The sequence below is a fragment of the Magallana gigas genome, chromosome 2, assembly GCF_963853765.1.
Source record: "Magallana gigas chromosome 2, xbMagGiga1.1, whole genome shotgun sequence".
NCBI lineage: Eukaryota > Metazoa > Mollusca > Bivalvia > Ostreida > Ostreidae > Magallana > Magallana gigas.
In genome coordinates, this window is record NC_088854.1 from 49,366,878 (window position 1) to 49,387,848 (window position 20,971).

The following is a 20,971-nucleotide window of genomic DNA, read 5'->3' on the forward strand; positions in this document are numbered from 1 at the left end:
GCTGTTCTCTGTTTATGATCTTCAAACAATTCAACTTGATGATATCCGCTCTTCATATCGAGGACAGAAAAGTATGAGTTTCCACCAAGAGAGTCTAATATTTCTTCTATTCTAGGAAGTGCATATGCATCTTTAATTGTTCTTGCGTTTAACTGTCTATAATCGACACACATGCGCAGATCACCGTTTTTCTTTCTACACAGTACAACGTTACTAGTCCATGGTGATTCTGATCTTCTTATGATTCCTGCTGTTAATAATTGCTGTAGATGGTCTCGAACTTCTTGGAACATTGATGGCGGAATTCTCCTGTGTCTTTGCTTGAAAGGAACTTCATCATTCATGTTTATCTTGTGTTGTACTCTGTTACTGTGACCAATGTCTGTATCACTAGTCGAGAAAATGTCTTTGTTTTGTTCCAATATTCTGTATCCATATTGCTGTTGATTTTGTGTCAGATTGGTTGATGAAATTTTCACTAAATTCATTACATCTTGATTTTCTGAATCTGTAGAGGTAGTTTGTGGTTGAACATCTTCAATAAGTACAGGATGTAGCTCACACAACAACGCTTTAGGCGGTATCTTGACAGTTCTTGTAGTGATGTTGCTGATGTTGACTTCTACTTCATAGTTGTCTTTGTATTTGTACGACACTAAAGATGGAGAAATGTCAAGGTCATCTGGTATAACAGATCCACTAGTTTTCTGAAGTACTGCACAAACAGGTTGGTATGGTATCTGTCTATCTATGAATCCAGATATTGTCACTTCCTTGTTTGGTGGTATGATTATACTACAAGTCTCTGCTGATTTAACAATGCCTAGAATGTTTCTATTACGGTTAAGTTCTTTCTCTCGTAGAGCGACACATCTAAATGCTAAGTACCATGGTGTTTTCATTTGGGTATTTTGCAGAAATCTTTCGCCATTTTGTTGTTTCACACAGTTCATGATATTCTTAATAAAGTTTGTACCAATTATAGCTGGAACTTTCTTACTGTAATCAGTTGTCGGTACAACTAACATAAGACAGTCATTCGTATTTGGTGAACTAATATCTTCAGTGCTGACAGTTACTTTGATATATCCTAAGTATGGCATGTTCTCTCCGTCTGCACATTTGATTTTAATAATATCGTCCAACGAATGAAGTGGAACATCTTGTAGGTAAGAATTGTAAAAGTCAGTGTTGATGGTACACACTGTAGCTCCAGTGTCAAGTAAAGCTGCGGTATCTACACCATTAATGTTAAGGTGTATAATATTCTGTTCTCCCATCAGTCCTGGTATTTGTTGTTGTAATTCAGTGAGGCTCTGTATTGGTTGACCATGGCCTAGCGTCTGCCTCTCGATGCTAGTCCTCTGTAGTTTAACGGTCTGCTGACATGGTCTGTTCTCACTCGACATCCATACTGAACGTGTCCTTCCTGTCCACATCTATAACATATGGGTAGTCCATTAGGTCCCATTGAACTTCGTCCAGGTCTTTGGTGTCTTGCTTGGAAGTAATTTCCTTGTTGACCTCCGAATGAACTTTGTTGTTGTTGTCCAAACTGTTGTTGTTGTATGGGTACTTGTGGACGAGGTGCAACTGGATGCTGAAAGCGTGCTCCATTGTTTCTAGGGAAGAAGTTTCTATGATATGGAGGCTGAGGTTGCTGTAGACGATCATCTTTCAGTTGTTGCACATCAGCTGTTAATTTGAGTAGCATCCCTTTGATGTCATCCATACCGGAAGCTTCATCTTCTTCGTGAGTTACACTCATAACGGTTGGTCCAGTTTTCTTTCCTTTGTTTACTTTTCTTCTCTCATGGTCCTGTTCAATTGCTCTTAGTTCTGATCTAAGTTCATCAAATGACAGAATTTTATCATGGATGTATCCAGATATATCCTTCAAGTCAGATCGAAGTCCATCCCAGAATGCATGACGTAACATATTGTCAACTTGAGAATGTCGAACTTCACCATGCATCACAGCTTTATTTATGATCTGTTCAAGTCTACATCCCCAGTCAGAAACACTTTCATTTTCCTCTTGTTGAGCACTATAGAATTGTCCAAGTATTCTTTGACAACTGTCAATAGTATCGTAGATGGAGTTCATTTTCTGAATGATGCTATCTATTGTTGCTCCTGGTCCGAGTCTCATGAGGATGTTGGCTGCTTCTCCTTTCACTGATCTCCGGATGGCTTGTAGAATCTGATCATGTCTGTATACTTTCTCGTTGAGTAAACATTGGATTTCGTAGCGCCATAGTTCATAACTTGTTTCTCCTCTCGGCGATCCAGAAAATGTTGAAATCCTAGGAAAGTTCATATACTGTTTGGTTGTCTCATCTGTTTGTTCAGTTTTTATTTTCGCTGTTGCTCCAAGTTGCGACTTCTCCTCCAGCCATTTCTTGAGATCGTCTGGTGTATCGCATTTTGGTTTTAATTTCAAAGCTTCAAATGCTTCAATGATTTTCTTTCCTTCCTCCTCAGAAATTTTGTCTCCCATGCTGAATTTTCAGTTGGTACACAATTCACAATATTTAAATGCAAATCACAAATATCTGCTTTTTCACTAAATTTCACAGTTATATCACTTGAATTTCAGCGTCTCCTTGAAAATCACAGCATAGTGTTCACAGTTCACTCAAATGAATGATTCAAGTAAATGTTAATAGTCATATAGTATTCATTTGAAGATTATCTGCCCTTGATGCATGTGCTTTACATGCATAACATGAGTGGGCGCCAAATGTGATAGTGGGTTGTCCCAAAGAAACATACAAATCCACTTTAAGGGTTCTTCATTTATTCGGATAAAGGATTTAAAGGATTTAAACCCTGTAATATAATTCATAGATATCAGCATAAAAAGGATCAATTGTTGACAATAAGTTTCAGCATAAAAATATACAATCATAAAATACATATTCATGAAATACATAAATGCTCAGAGTTCACTAATCAAACTATTTGTAAAGAAGGATAACTCTGATTAAAATGCATCATAATTTCAGTGTCAAGAAGAGTTACTGCCCTTGAACACAATTTACAAAAATATAGAAATATGCTCTACATCTTTATCAATATTTAACTAAATAAAAACATATACTTTCAATGTAACTCCTTTGTAGATAACATTTTATCAAGATACATAAAATAAATATAAAAATATAACTTTGCAACGATCACCTGTTTATGGAACAAGGTTTCATGCACAATCCTGATTACTCTGAGAATGGTACTCTTTAACTACAAGTATTAAATATGGTAACAATAACTAACCTTTCACATATATTAGAAATGAGATACTATAGCTTAGATATCAGAACTATGAATTACTGGGATAATTTATAAAATACATTCTTTCATAAATAAGGTATTATAACCTCAAACAAGTAGAATTAGCCAAATGTACCAATTAATAGAAAATATCATTATCATCTATTAAATTATATATTAAAGTTCAAGAATACCAAAAAATAGAACACTTACTATAAATGACTGCTTCAAATATGTTAATGAAATAAATAAATAAGTGAAATCGTCTCTTGAAGAAATTAGGTCTTACTCCTAGGAATACTAGCCTTGGTCTGTCACAAAGGCTACTCAGTTAAAGCGGGAAAAAATCATAAAAACATACTATTGGCTAAGTAAACCACCTGATCCTGTCCACATGTATGTAAGTGACCATACAGGTGAAATGACTTAAGGCTATAAAATATTAGAAACCACTAGAAAAGGTAATTAAGTAATGATTACTTGATAGATGCATAAAAGACAGGGAGTTATAGGGATAGTAGTCTGTTTCTAAATATGTACATGTAAAATATGGAATATAGGATGATGATGATGATGTTGAAGATGAAATATGAATAATATGCATGAATGTAATTATCATAAAATGCACCCTATTACATATATGCAAATTTACTTTTAATTCATAAAAAATATGCATGGTATTAATTCTATTAAAAAGAACTATCCCGCAGAAACGCAGTAACAATATTTAAATGTGTATCAAATAACGGACCGCCTTCCGGCGGCCCGTAATTACACGTTAGTAAACAATCACCCACATCATAACAAAAACATCTAACAGTGAGCACGTACTTACATGTACATCTATACTATATACTAAATTTTAACCAGTTAACAAGAAACTTTAAAAGGAGTAAAAGCCTCACCTTCTTCAGTAACATCCACATAAATCACACACTTTAATGTCCATCTTTTCTCCTTTATTACTCGTAGCTTATCAACGGCTGATCGTCGACAGAAGTGTGGCTGTCAGAATTTCCTCGTAAACGATTCACACGAGAAAGATATCCTCCTTAAACAAATATGTAGTATTGTTCCCTGTGCATGTTCATATGTTTCACAGTAAATTGAAAATGCATGTATACACCGAAAGAATACACAACTTCTCTTCTGCATTACGGCTCTCTCTTTTCTACAATGCCGTTCGTTACTGTTTACAGGGTCTCACTAAAAAGCGCCCGGGAGCGCCCGAGAGCGCCCGGGATGATAAAATAGCGCCCGAGGAGCAAACATAGGCGCCCGGGAGATTATTTATATTAGTTTAATAGAACTATGTTAAGAAATTACTATTATTTCACATTTGCTTACATTATGTAACCGAGTGAGCAAAGCTAGAAGAACGATAATTCCAGTATAAAAATATACACGGCCAGCAGAAATACCCCAATGTCTCATGGAAATTTTACATTAATAAAAAACGTTAAAAACAATTTTAATCTAGGGATGAGGTAGTTTGTGGTATCTGTTTATATTTTTTAAAACAAGATTTTAATTCAGATAAAGTTGCCCAGCTCTTGCCACGTGGAGGCCGCCTCGTTAAGAGGCATAATTTTGAATAAAAAATAGTAAAAAATATTAAAGCCAAAGATTGCATTGATTAAATAAAATATTTTCTAAATACCAGTTAAAAAATATGATTTTACAAAAATAAAAAAACAAAAAATTATAAAGGAATAAAGATGATTTAAAAATTAGAACTAAAAAATAGAGAATAAAACGTTGATCTATGAAAAATTAGGAAAAAATAAGGCTTGCTATTATATACATTGTAAAAAATCATTATATTTTATATAATGAACTAAATTATTGAGAAAAAAAAATTAAAAACACTTAATTTGAAAAAAATAAGTTGCTTTATTTTAATATAAATATCTACAAAATTTGACAATTTTATAACTAACAAGGTTGACAGGTAATGTTTGAAATATCGTGACATGCTACATTCGGCGCGCGCGCGGGGGTTACATACAGGGGCGCCCCGACAAAATAGTTGCACATAGAACGTTTAAATAATGTGTGTTCATTGAATTCATAAATGATATAGATGAAAAAAAATGAAATTGAATCACAACAATTTATCTAAGACGCAACACAACGTAATGCAGTAAATGCCTGGGCCTTAAAGTGGCATTTGTTCGCTTGTGTGTCTATGTAGACAATCACATATTAACTCGTTCATGTACGATTCTCACATATTTGTTTTATGAAATTTGAAAAAAAATATAGCACAGAACTTGTTTAATTTGATACAAAATGACATTATTTAATATATTAACAATAACTGAATTCATTTTTTTTCATTAAATGATAATGATTTTTGCTATCAGAAAAATACGTGTATGAGCTGCTGACCCCTAATTATAGGAACCAGCCCTTTTTTCTTAATTTTAAATGAAAGCTCTCGTTATTCTAAACAACCTTTGCTCTATATGTATTAACAAAATATTTTTAGTTTAAAGGTTATTATACAAAGAACAACAAAATTTCAGACCCCCCAAAACCTTATACTTTACCGGCAAATAGCTTAAAAACTAAAAAACATTTTGCTAAACTTTTCATGTCAGCAAAACTATAAAATGTTACCAACAATTCTGCTAAATTTCATGCAACTATCTTTTATAGTTCCCGAGATCAACTCTGGACAAAAGACCCCCCAATTTTCAATTAAAGGGCAATAACTCATAACCGGAAGTGAATTTTAAAAATTTGAAAAAAACGTCTCGAGATATTAACATTGTCTACATACCCTGAAAGTTTCATAACAATCAGACAACAAATGTACGAGAAATGGCCTACACAAAATTTGCGGATAAAAAAAAATAATAATAACTAGAGCAAAGCTCGTTGCAAAGCAACGAGTGGGTCTTCCGTTAATGTCGGAAGTAAAGCTGGAAGTTCCTGTAAGAAGCAGAGCTCTTAAACCAATAACAAGAGTAACTAAAATGAAAAGATAAAAAAATCGAATTATTCCTGGTACGACTTAACAAAATACGAATGATTTTAAGTACGACTTAACAAACACCTCTCCGATTTCAAGAACAACTTAACAAAAAAAAATCCGAATTGTTCAAGTACGACTTAACAATTATTTTTGGTACGAGTTAATATTACTTTGAACATTACGCTATTTTTTAAACCAAGGACGCGGAATCAAAATTTCCGGAAAAATCAATTTTCAAACCCCGATATCTCTGTAATGCATCGTCCGATTTTAAAACAGCTTTCAGTGTTTGATTCAGCTAATTAAGCTCTACAAAACACATATTCATTTTTCATTTGATCAGAAAATTCATTTTTTCGAAAAATTTGTTTCACTTCCGGTTTCGACCGGAAGTGACAGATTTTCATTTCCAGCCTTATTACAGAGGTAAATCGACCAAATCATCACCATTGAAATTTTCAAGCCTCTTTCTTAAAGCCTTTTTGAGAAAAGTCCGGGACAAAATGACTTTTTGAAATTTTTAAAAATGACGTCACGTCAAAACGGAGGTGACGTTCTTTATAAAACTTTAACATTTTTGAGGGACGCCAACTTGCAAACATCTCTGAAAATTTCATCAAAATCGGTTAAAAACTTTTTGAGTTATGAAGCAAAAAAGGAGTCAGAAGAAAAGAAAAAGGAATAATAATAATAACTAGAGCAAAGCTCGTTGCAAAGCAACGAGTGTCTCTTCCGTTAATGTCGGAAGTAAAGCTGGAAGTTCCTGTAAGAAGCAGAGCTCTTAAACCAATAACGAGAGTACCTTAATTAAAAAGATGAAAAAATCGAATTATTCCTGGTACGACTTAACAAAAACCGAATAATTTTACGTACGACTTAACAAAACCTTACCGATTTTAAGAACGACTTAACAAAAAAAATCCAAATGTGTTACAGTACGACTTAACAATTAATTTTTAGGTACAAGTTAATTTAACCAAGAACTTGATACCAATTTCTTAACCAAAAACGCGGAATCAAAATTTCCGGAAAAATCATTTTTTGAACTCGTATATCTCTGTAGTGCATCGTCCGATTTTAAAACGGCTTTCAGTGTTAGATTCAGCTAAATAAGCTCTATAAAACACATACTCTTTTTTGATTTGATCAGAAAATTCATTTTTTCGAAAAATTTGATTTCCTTCCAGTTTCGACCGGAAGTGACAGATTTTCATTTCCAGCCTTATTACAGAGGTAAATCGACTAAATCATAACCATTGACAATTTCAAGCCTCTATCTTAAAGCGTTTTTGAGAAACGCCGCGGACAAAATGGCTTTTTGAAAATTTTAAAAATGACGTAACGTAAAAACGGAAGTGACGTTTTCAAGGAAACTTCATAATCTTTGAGGTATTATAGTTGCACACAACCTCTGAAAATTTCATCAAAATCGGTTGTAAACTTTTTGAGTTATTAAGCCGAAAAGGAGTCAGAAAAAAAAATAAAAAGAATAATAACTAGAGCAAAGCTCGTTGCAAAGCAACGAGTGGGTCTTCCGTTAATGTCAAGAGTAAAGCTTGATGTTCCTGCAGGAAGCAGAGTGTTTAAATCAATAACAAGAGCAACTTAAACTAAAACATTAAAAAAATCGAATAATTCTTGGTACGACTTAACAAAATACGAATGATACTTTGTACGAATTTACAAAAACCTTAACCATTCTAAGAACGACTTAAAAAAAAAAATTCCGAAGGTATCAAAGTACTTAACAAAAATCGAATTATTTTTGGCACGAGTTATTTAACTTTGAACTTTACGCTATTTTTGAAACCAAAAACGCAGAATCAAAATTTCCGAAAAATCAATTTTTAAACCACGATATCTGTTATGCATCGTCCGATTTAAAAACGGATTTTAGTTTTGTACTCATCATAAAAATTACCAAAAGTTACATATGTTTAATTTTTACTATTGAAAAACATGAAAAACTAAAACAAGAGGCAAATGGGCCACATCGCTCACCTGATGAACAATAGGTATGATAAAATTAGCTTAATGGAGTCCCAATACAAACTATCTGGACAATGTACAATAATACATGTAGATCCTGTATAAATAAAATCCATTTCCCCCTGGATACTCTTATGTTTATAATCATTTGTCCCTTTTGGATGATTTTATAGTCATATCACATGTTGAGTATTGCAGTTCTCAAAAAGATCCTTAACAATAGTTTATATATGGGATATAAACCTACATCAAACTCTTAACCTTCTTGTGAGGCCAAAGAACTTAACAATTATAAAGAATCATCTGGCTAATTAGTTTCTGAGAAGAAGATTTTTAAATATTTACTCTATATATTCCTATGTTAAACTTTGACCCCCCCCCCCACCCATTGTGGCTCAAACCTACCCCCGGTATCATGATTTTCACAACTTTGTATCTATACTACCTGTGGATGCTTCCACATAAGTTTCAGCTTTCCTGGCTGATTAGTTTCTGAGAAAAAGATTTTTAAAGATTTTCTCTATATATTCCTATGTAAAAATCCATTCCCCCATTGTGACCCCACCATACCACCTGGGACTATGATTTGAACAAACTTGAATCTACACTACCTGAGGATGCCTCCACACAAGCTTTTCAGGCCGAATAGTTTTTTAGAAGAAGATTTTTGAAAAATACCAACAAGTTTTCAATAATTCTCAATTATCTCCCCTTTAAAGAGGGCGTGGCCCTTCATGTGAACAAACTTGAATCCCCTTCACCTAGTGGTGCTTAGTGCCAAATTTGGTTGAAATCTGCCCAGTGGTTCTTGAGAAGAAGATGAAAATATGAAAAGTTTACAGTAACGACAACGACAAATTGTGATCAGAAAAGCTCACTTAAGCCTTTGGCTCCGGTGAGCTTAAAACAAAATGAAGGAAACATAATTGCATACTTTTATTGAAAAACAAATTTTCATAGCTAACAATTGTAAATTACTTTAAACAGCCATAATTTTGTTTGTTATAATTTCTTATCAAACACAAACCACAACAAGGCATGATGCTTTCTTAAAGTTCCATTACAGTAACTGTTCATGAATTATCCGATTAATAATTTGAATTACTGGTAATTAGTCTGTAGAACACATTAAGGAATATGCATGTGGGTAGAGGTGACAGGTTAACCTCAAGAGCTCAAAAGAATCAACAGGTAAAAACCACGTGGCCACCAATAGCTGAAATTAAAAAAATCAATAAGCTGTTTTAATACATGTACCGGTACTAATAATAGCTGTGTTTACATTAACATATGCATAGTATTTCTGAAAAAAATATACACTGACCATGCAGTGTAATTAGTATGACATATCCCGATACGTGACATTAGATGGCACAGGACAGTTTTTTTTATACATTCCATTGTAGCCTGGGGACGTGTGTCTTCGGAACCCTGTAACTAGAATTTCCTCAGTTCCCATTCAGCACAAATACCTTTAATTCACTCTTTATAAGGCCAATCACCAATTTCGGAAGAAAATTACTAGTCAAAACCTGTAAAATTTTCTACATATTGGTTTTTATGAGATTTTGACCCTTCCATATTTTGCTAATTTTTCAGCTTTTTATACCTCCCCCAGCCAATTCCCTGGAAAGGGTTGACCTTCCGTACCATGTGCATGCTGCTCCATCACATGTCAGAAACTTACCGGTGTATAGTTTATAATGCCCCATCCACCTACTTTTCGTGTTATTTACCCTCCCGTCTGTAACTTGCATTTTCACTGTCTAAAGTCAACACAACAGTCATAGCCGCAGGTTTCGCATTTTACTTCTGAATCTCATGTACCTAACATATAGGGCCTACATATTGAATATCAATTTCAACAAGAGACATCCCTCTAACTAATGATAATCATTAAAAATCATTTCATGAATTTTAGCAACACTCATAAGCCTACTAGTACAGCAACTCTCAATTTTACAAAAATATTGACGGGTACTTTATCCGAAACTGTCCCTTGCTACCTTTTACTTACACTAACATTCTTTGAAAAGTCATCTTGTCTTAAACTTACAAAGCTTATGCTATTCCGAGAAAAAGTATACCTCATTTTGCCAATTCCATTAAGGATTAAGAAAAATATGGCCATTTAAGTGAACCCAGCATTTCCACTTTCCTCTATTTAACACAGATTCATAGGGCTCTCCATAAATAAAGTATCTTTACCTAATCTTATAGAGGTCAACTGTTGTTCAATCTCCCTAAATAAGAAACCTTATTAAAAACTACATACATATACATGATATTATCATGACAAAAGCATCACATCACTTAGAAATACCCTTACATGTATACCCTCCTCCTATTTTTTGATTTTCCTAAGAAGCATTAGTTTGAACACTTTAACCAAATATTATGAAACTTATGGCAATTCCCTTGAGTCATTTCTCACAAATATTTGAAAACAACCATCACTGATATTGAAAATTGATCTTTTCTTGATAAATGGATGAAATGTAACATTTTTTTTCACAAAAAGACATGCTGCCATACATGTGATTTCTTGTTTTTATGAAACAGTAAGCTTATAATCATATTTAGTGAATATCTTATTTATTCTGGTTTCTAGTCTCCTTTTAACTTTGCTAAAATAGTAACACCTACAAGTGTGATGTCTGTTCTTAATTAAAATGAAATTCAAACACAACCGGGTACCTGGGGACGGATGAGAATTCCATGATAAATGTTCAAATTTTACATGTTTTCCAACATTTTTGATGCATATATACAATAAAAGGGTAAAAATATGTTGTTTCTTGATCATTTCGAGAGTAATTATTATAGCAGATGTTATTTCAAGGTCAAATGTACATTTACATATCAAACATGTAATGGTAATGGAGACAATTTACTGGAAAGAGGGGGTGGCTTTTTGAATTCTGTAAATTAATATATCTAAAATATCACTTTTGGATAGGAAGGAGCAAAAACTTGAGTTTTTTGACATATTGTATATTTTGATAACTGTATTTGTCTACGTGTGAATTTTATTTGAAAGAAAAATATGCTGTTTTAAAAAAATTGAGTTATATAAAGTCAAATTGCTTAATGTTATTTCATGAAATCAGACAGCAAAATTGCTGCAAATTTATAATTTAAATAATTCAATTGATCAAAACTCTTTTACAATATTAATTCTTATCTCGGTAATTAACTTAAGCCTATTAATTGTCATCAGGGTATGAAATGCCTACTCTCTAAGCCAATTTACTCTAGTGGTGGTCATTCTACACATTTAAAAGGGAGTTACTTCCCTTGTATATTATAGCTAAAAAATCATGTAATGACATATATTACCAACAAAATTATCCATTTTCCCAAAAAAAAAACTACTTTTGGTGCAAAATCCACTAAAATTTACAGTTAAATGAGAAATCTGAAAATACCATGTAGTCTTGAAACTTACACTAACATTCTCTGAAAAGTCATCTTGTCTTAAACTTACAAAGCTTATGCTATTCCGAGAAAAAGTATACCTCATTTTGTCAAATCCATTAAGGATTAAGAAAAATATGGCCATTTAAGTGAACCCAGCATTTCCACTTTCCTCTATTTAACACAGATTCATAGGGCTCTCCATAAATAAAGCATCTTTACCTAATCTTTTAGAGGTCAACTGTTGTTCAACCTTCCTAAATAAGAAACCTTATTCAAAACTACATACATATACATGATATTATCATGACAAAAGCATCACATCACTTAGAAATACCCTTACATGTATACCATCCCCCTATTTTTTGATTTTCCTAAGAAGCATTAGTTTGAACACTTTAACCAAATATTATGAAATTTAAATGCTTCTATTCTGATCAATTGAATTTTTAAGCAGCGTGAAATTAAAACCGTCGCAATAGATATTTTAGTAAAAATTATGAAATTTTAACACAGTGGAATTAAAACGACTTACAGTATTTCATCCGAACAGCCTCAAAGTATAATTTTCTGCTATACCATTTTTTATTAAATGAATTCTACTGGGGTTTTTTTGCAAAGAAATTTAGCGAGGATTTTTTTCTCTTTTCTTATTAATGACAGGTTTTAAAAACAATATTATGTTTAGCATGTATAAAATTCCATAAACAATTTTACAAAGCTTTGGATTTTAGTTGCACAATGAAAAAATGAGGGATTGCACGATAATACATGCTCATTTTGAAATTTAAAGCATTGTTGATTTCTTTTACTAGATAGAGATATGCACAAAATGATGTTGCTCTGTGATGCTTTGCAAAGATTAAAAGCATGAGAGAGAGAGAGAGAGAGAGAGAGAGAGAGAGAGAGAGAGAGAGAGAGAGAGATCTGAGGCACATGTAGTAAACATTATTACATACATTTGTCTTACTGTAAAAATTGTTTACAATGTAGATGTGTTCTGCATGTAAAGTTTACCTAAAATGAATCAATAAAATTCAATATATATAAAAGATAAACTAATCTCAAAGAATTTACAATGGTTCTGCGAAATAATCAAATCTTGAGAAGAATGTTTTATAGATATCAGGGAACATTAACCTAAAATCTGAACTTAAAGTTCTTTTCATCTTGCACTCTGTTTTACATGCTCTTTCACAGGCGATAATCATATATAACGGCGAGCCAGACAAAAGTTCTAATTTTAATTAGACTGAATATTTACCATGTCAAATATATTTATTTAATCAAGCACAAGCCTGTCCGAGTTCTTTAATTCATTAATTAAGTGGAGGTGATATGGTAAAGATCTGCTATATTCAAATATTTAGGGTAAAGTTATCATCATGCAAACATGCACTCTAATTACAACATTCTACTCTTGTGTGCCTTTGGACCCCCACCCTTTTTAATTGCACTGTTTTACAGTGTGTGGTGTGTTGTTCAATACAAAATAAGACATACATATACATAATATATAAATAGAAATTCAAAAGAGTAGTGAGCAAAACATACACATGAAAATACATTGGACAGATAATATCCCGAGATTTCTCTGACTCAAATACCCGCTTTTATATTGTTACGCACGCCAAAAGCGGAGGTTAGAGTCAGAGGAATGTCGGATTAGATTGAAAAGGGCACAAACACTTTGAAAAGAAAAAGTCAATACGACATATCCTGTATTGAAACATACCTTTATAATTTGTCATACGTTAGTTGAGCTGAAATTTCCACTATCGCCGTCTTGCAGGCCTTTCTTCTAACAAACCGCTATCAGCTGTTGTTCGCAGTCAAAACATGGCGAGTTGACATGGTGAATCGTACGATAATTATTTCGATTAAAGCTAATAAGACTTATAAAAAACTAACAACGTAATTATCGACCGAATTAACGAAATTATTTCAATAAACACTCTGATTAACTATATAAAAAAGGAGTTCGGTTTTATGACCTGTACGAAATCTTTTCAGCAGGAGTTACTTTAAGTGTGAATTTTACACTATTTTTTAAACCAATAACGAGGAATCAACATTTCCGGAAAAATCAAATATTTAAACCCCGATATCTCTGCAATGCAGTATCCGATTTTAAAACCAATTTAAGTTTTGTATTTAGCTTTGCAAACTATACACTATGCATATAAATTGATGTTTTTTATAAAGTTTTATGATCAGTACGAATTGTTACAGTAGAAGTTACTTTCAGTGTGAATTTTGCACTATTTTTGAAGCCAAGAACGCGGCATCAAAATTTCCGGGAAAATCAGTTTTTAAACCCCGATATCTCTGTAATGCATCCTCCGAATTTTAAACGGTTTTCAGCATTAGATTCAGCTTAAAAAGCTCTACAAAATACGTATACGTTTTTTGTTTGATCAAAAAATTCAATTTTTCGAAAAATTTGATTCGCTTCCAGTTTCGACCGGAAGTGACGGATTTTTATCATATAGCCTCATTACAGAGGTAAATCGACCAAATCATAACCATTGAAAATTTCAAGCCTCTATCTTAAAGCGTTTTTGAGAAAACTCCCGGACAAAATGACTTTTTTAAAAATTAAAAAATGACGTAACGTCAAAACGGAAGTGACGTTGTCTTTAAAACTTTAACATCTTGGAGGGACGATAACTTGCTAAAATCTCCGGAAGTTTCATTGAAATCGGTTGAAAACTTTTTGAGTTATGAAGCAAAAAAAGAGTCAGAAAAAAAAGAAAAAGTATAATAATAATAAAAAGAAACCGAAGAAAAACAAAAGGGTCTTCCGTTGGAAAACGGAAGACCCTAATAATAATAGAAAGAAACAATAGAATAACAAGAGGGTCTTCCGTTGAAAACGGAAGACCCTAACTAGAGCAAAGCTCGTTGCAAAGCAACGAGTGGGTCTTCCGGTTGTGTCGACAGTAAAGATAGAAGTTCCTGTAAGAAGCAGAGTTCTAAAACCAACTACAAAGAAAATAAAAAAAAATATTTTTAAAAAATCGAATAATTCTTAGTACGACTTAACAATGTCTGAATGATTTCAAGAACGAATTAACAAAAACCTTTACAATTTCTAGAACGACTTAATAAAAAAAGTCCCGAATGTCTTCAAGTACAAATTAACAATTTCCGAATAATTTTAGGTACGAGTTAATTTAACTTTTAACCTAACACTATTTTCTTAACCAAGAACGTGGAATTAAAATTTCCGGAAAACTCAATTTTTAAATCCCAATATTTTTGTAATACATTGTCCGATTTTAAAACGAATTTCAGTTTTAAATTAAGTTTAATAAAAGCTCCTTTGTTGCTTCATGATTTTTTATCAAATTGTTGGTCAGAAAAGAGTTATTATAAAAAGACTTAATAGCCCTTCTGGCCCCTAATTTGAGGGGTCAGGCCCTTTTTTTCATATCAAATAAAAGTTCTCGCTAATATAAACATATTTTGTTCTACAAATGTTCACGAATGGTTAACCGTTATCGAGATATCTAAACAACTGTATTTTAGGGGCCGACCCTTTAACCCCTTACCGGGGCCACTAACAACAAAATCTATGGTATCATATTGTTCAGAACATTTTTGTGACCAACTTTTGTTCTACATTGCTTTTAAAAATATTTACCCTTTTTCAGATATTAATGATCAAAGTTTTGAAGTTCTGGCCCCTTGAAACCCCTAATTACGTAATATTTGACTAAAGTATGATACTGTATAGATAAACAGCTGTACAATGAACATTTTTGCTTCTATAATTAATAACAAATTATTGTTCAGTAAAGAGTTCTTGTAAGAAGATTTAGGACCCCTCTTGACCCCTAATTGGAGGGGCCAGCCCCTTTTTCTGGATATCAAATGAAAGGTCTTGCAAATATAAACATATTTTGTTCAACAAGTGTTCACGAAATGTTAACCGTTCTTAGGATATCTTTACAAATGTGTTTTAGGGGCCGGCCCTTTATCTCCTAAATGGGGTCATGAACAAAAAAAATTGAGGTGGCATATTTTACAGAACATTATTTTAAGCAACTTTTGTTCTACAATGCTTATCAAAATATTTCTCCTTTTTCATATATTAATGATCGAAATTTTGAATATCTGGCCCCTTTAAACCCCTTATTACGTAACAAATGACTTAGGTATGGTACTGTATAGATAAACAGCCGAACAATGAACATTTTTGCTTCTATAATTAATAACAAGTTATTATTCAGTTGAGAGTTATTGTACGAAGACTTTACAGCTCTCTTGGCCCCTAATTTGAGGGACCAGCCCCTAATTCTTGATATTAAACGAAAGCCCGTGTAATTTAAAACAACTTTTGCATTACATGTTTTAACAAAATATTTATACATCAAAAGATATCACAGAAAATGTGCGAAAATTTCGTGAAACAATTTGGTGCCAATTTTCAGGTTCAGGCGAGCTTTGAGGCCTTTAGCAATTTTCATCATTGGAAGCATGGGGGTTCATCTACAGACATTCATCTACAATCCCTGAAAATTTCAAGCTTCTATCTTGATTAGTTTCGGAGGAGATGCGTGGTCAAAACGACCCTTAAAATTTACAAAATCGTCAATATCTGAAACCGGAAGTGACGTCATCATTTAAAAATTTTATAATATGTAGCACCGATCATGCTTTATCCGTCTTGAAAATTTTGTGCGAATCGGTTGGATAGTTTTTGAGAAATAGCGCTCCAAAAAAGTCAGAAAAAGAAAAAAAAGAATAACTAGAGCAAAGCTCGTTGCAAAGCAACGAGTGGGTCTTCCGTTAATGTCAGAAGTAAAGCTGGAAGTTCCTGTAAGAAGCAGAGCTCTTAAACCAATAACAAGAGTAGCTAAAATAAAAAGATGAAAAAAATCGAATTATTCCTGGTACGACTTAACAAAATCCGAATGATTTTAGGTACGACTTAACGAAAACCTTTCCGATTTCAAGAACGACTTAACAAAAAAAATCCGAATGTGTTCAAGTACGACTTAACAATTATTTTTGGTACGAGTTAACATTACTTTGAACATGACGCTATTTTTTAAACCAAGGACGCGGAAACAAAATTTCCGGAAAAATCAATTTTTAAACCCCGATATCTCTGTAATGCATTGTCCGATTTTAAAACGGATTTCAGTGTTAGATTCAGCTTGATAAGCTTTATGAAACACATATTCATTTTTGATTTGATCAGAGAATTTATTTTTTCGAAAAATTTGTTTTACTTCCGGTTTCGACCGGAAGAGACGGATTTTTATTTCCAGCTTTATTGCATATGTAAATTGCCAAATTCATTACTACAGAAAATTTCAAGACTCTATCTTAAAGCGTTTTTGATAAATGTCGCGAACAAAATGACTTTTTTTAAAGTTTAAAAATGACGTAACGTCAAAACGGAAGTGACGTTGTTATGGAAACTTTAACATCTTTGAGGCATTATAATTGCACATAATCCCTGAAAGTTTCCTTTAAATAAGTTGAAAACTTTTTGAGTTATGAAGCCGAAAAGGAGTCAGAAAAAAAAGAAAAAGAAAAAAAATAATAATAACTAGAGCAAAGCTCGTTGCAAAGCAACGAGTGGGTTTTCCTCTAATGTCGAAAGCAACGCTAGAAGTACGTCTAAGAAGCAGAGTTCTTAATCTAGTAACAAAGAAACCTAAGTACAAAAAGATAAAAAAAAATCGAATGATTCTTGGTACAACTTAACATGATCCGAATGTTTGTAAGTACGACTTAACCAAAAACCCTTAACCATTTCAAGAACGACTTAAAGGAAGTGAACATGAAAAAATTATCAAGGGCTCAAATTTGTCTGTTTGATGTGTATAATGATATCTGAAAACCGTTTAGACAGAGCTTTCCTCAGTAAAAAGATATACCACTTAGAATAACTAATTCTTGCAATCCATGAGCGCTGCCATATTGTTAAAATCATTACCTCCCTGCTGGGTTATCTCTAAGCATCTAAGAGAGGGCAGCACTGATGCTGCCGTCAGTGAGACACATTGCATTTTTACACACGTTTAGTAACAGAGATAAAATGCCATCATCAAAATGTGAATGGAAACTTGGAAAGGAATGTAAAGAGTTGTCATTTTAAACAGTGTTTATGGAGGAAGATTTTGGATCTCAGAATAATGCATTCCCACCAGCAGTTAATGTGACATGTAACTAGAATGGAATGTCCGTGGATCAGTGTTATTGTGACCTAATTTTCATTGCACTCGGGAATTTCTTGTTTATGAGTTTGAACATTATGTGTGCTACATAAATGAGCACACAAGGTGCATTGCACAGCATCCTGACTTTTAAAAAGTGTCTTAGTCCTGTTATTCTTAAACAGCATAAACAGAACCGGCGTACATATCATCAAGATCTTATGTATAAAAAAAACAAATCAGAAAAATTTCCAGGGCATTTAAATAAAAAGTAACGGTAAGAAACCCCACCAAGAAAATGAAATTACAATTTTATATTAATTTAAATTTAAATCTAAAAACAGCATTTAATTTATGTAAACACTGACTGCCACATCTCCGTACAAACATCTGGAATGTGATGGTCTTATATTTCACAAATTAATTTATCTATTCATTTTTTGTACAAATCATGAATAGTTATCTGAGGTTCATTTATAGAAATGTACTAAATCCTTGTCTTCTCATGACAGTACACAAAACTTTTCTTCACATCAAGGCATATTTTTTTCTTCGTAACTTTTATCAACTCTGTACATAAACACTGGCCTAGTTCCAACGTAAACGTTGAACCAGTCACCAGCAGCAATGTGGCTTATCTACGTCAGAGAACAGATGCATGCTGGGGAATAATGTATTACCTCCATAAACCTTTCACTGAGAGTGTTAAATTGATAACATCTCTTGATAGAAATAAACAAAAAGGTAATAGACCTCATTTTTAAGTTTCAAAAGGCTTTTAAAATTTATTAAGCAACAATCATTTTTTTCATGTTCACTTCCTTTAACAAAAAAAAACAATGTGTTTAAGTACGACTTAACAAATTTGACTTCATTTTAGGTACAAGTTTACTTTACCTGGAACTAACATCTTTTTTCTTAACCCAGAATGCAAAATTAAAATTTATGTAAAAAATCAATTTTGTTTAAAACATAATTCTGAGCAACTTTTCCTCTTCACTGCTTTTCAAAAGGTTGACCTTTCGTACTGTGTGCTCATTGCGTCATTAATTGTCAGAAACTTATCGATGTTAAGTTAACTTTACTGTACTTCTGTGAATATTTTCTATGTAAAATTACTATGAACCAGACAACATTGAAATGGTGAACATTTCAAAGGGCCCCGCTTATGTTATTTCAGAGAATTCTGCTTTGACCTTGACCTATAACTTGAAATTTTTCCAGCTGGCATAGAACTTTTAATTCAATTTCATTCCCCCTAACATACATGCATTTTTGTTCAATCTGACCAAGATTAAGCATATTTGGAAAATAATCTACTATTTAAAACTAATTTTAAAAAGATCTGCTATGACCTTCACATTGACAGACTTGGTTCAAGGTCACCGCACGCCATTTACCAATAAACTCTGTAAAGGTAAAATATTAGCCAAATAGGGGCTAAAAGGAGAGTATATCTATGCTCTTAAAATATGGATTTTTGTGTGATCTGATATGACCTTGACTCTTCATCTACAAATATCATTCGAGGTCATTACATACATTTTGAACAAAGGCATCATGTGGATAAAGTATGAGGCTGAATGGAGCAAAGGGAGAGAAGAGATACTCCGGACAAGGATTTTTAAAAATATAATTCTGATATGACCTTCACAGTTTCTTTTCACTGAAAATAGGTTCAAGGTCACTACACACCCTTTCACCCTTTACTCAAAAGCTCTGCTTATGTGAAGTCTGAGCCAAATAGGGGTTAGTAGAAATTATATATGCTCTCAAAAAAGGATTTTTGCATGATCCGATATGATCTTCACCCGTTACCTAGAAATTTCATGCAAGGTCACTGCACATCGTTTAACCATAGAGACACTCTGTGAGTATTAGCCAGATTGGACCAAAGGGAAAAAAGATATGCCCCAGACAAGGATTTTATATATATAATTCTGCTATGACCTTAACCTTATACCTAAAAACATGGTTCAAAGTCACTGCTCATCCTTCAACCAAAGGAACCCTGTGGATGAAGTATGAGCCAGATTGGGCCAAGGGGAGAGAAGCTATGCTCCTGTCAAGCCATCTCGGATGGACAGACCGACAAATTGATCACTAGAAGGCGCCCGCATAAACATGCCTTTTTATCTAAAATAGTATCCATGCTATCTGCCCATGGTGAAGAGTCATCAAAACCATTCATTAGCAGAATTTGATTTCCCTCCTTTTTAAGGTGGTATGGGACATCTGTCAATATTAATGTGGATTAAAGTACTATATAATTAAAAACTTTTCACCGGTTTAGAATTTTCAAATTTTACAATATTTAACCAAAAAATAGCTTTTAAAAATATTTGAAAAGGTAAAAATTGTAAAAACCCCAACGGGATTCGAACTCATGACTTACAGGTTCCTAGTAAACCCTCTAACCCACTGTGCTAAGGAGTTAGGTGACCATTTTTGAGAAGAAACTACATGTACTTATATAATTACACTTTATTTTATTGTTTATTTCGATAAACAATACGTCACAACATGGAAGTGTCCCATATCACCTTAAACTCGGAACACCTCTGACCTAATAAGATCGCCGCATTAAATACAAAGTTTGATTTAACTCTAATTTGTTTATCATCAAGAAATTCTGCATCGCTGACAAATAAAGTTTTCTTCTGTATAATGAAATACCAATTAACTGATTATTCGGACAATAGCAAGTTTATTGTCCCATTCCACAGCAACTATTTCCCTTGGCTTTGCCTCATTAAATATTTGCTGTCTTGGGGGACAATAAACTTGCTATTGTCCTCATACCCAGTAAATACTAAATAGGCATATAATATCCCATCCACCTACATTTCATGTTATATAACCTCCCGTTTGTAACCTTCAATTTCACTGTAAAGTCAACATATCTGTCATAGCCGCAAGTTTCACAATTTATTTCTGCTTCTCATGTACTTAAAATTAGGGGCCTTAATATTGCTTACCAATTCCAACAAGAGACATCCCTCTAACTGTTGATAATCATTAAAATTCATTTCATGAATCTACGCAACAATGATAAACCTTCAAGTACAGTCACTCTCAATTTTACAAAAATTTTGACGGTACTTTATCCGAAACTGTTCCTTGTATCTTTAACTTAGTA

At 33.1% G+C, this 20,971-nt stretch overlaps 1 long non-coding RNA gene across 1 annotated transcript; it reads right to left on the reverse strand.

Annotated features, from left to right (window-relative positions):
* Positions 1–9,165: 9,165 nt before the first annotated feature.
* Positions 9,166–13,539, reverse strand: LOC136272458 (uncharacterized). The gene is made up of 2 exons (XR_010710465.1): positions 13,395–13,539; positions 9,166–9,458 (listed from the first exon to the last, which is right to left on the reverse strand). It is a non-coding gene; the product is annotated as an uncharacterized lncRNA (long non-coding RNA).
* Positions 13,540–20,971: the final 7,432 nt, after the last annotated feature.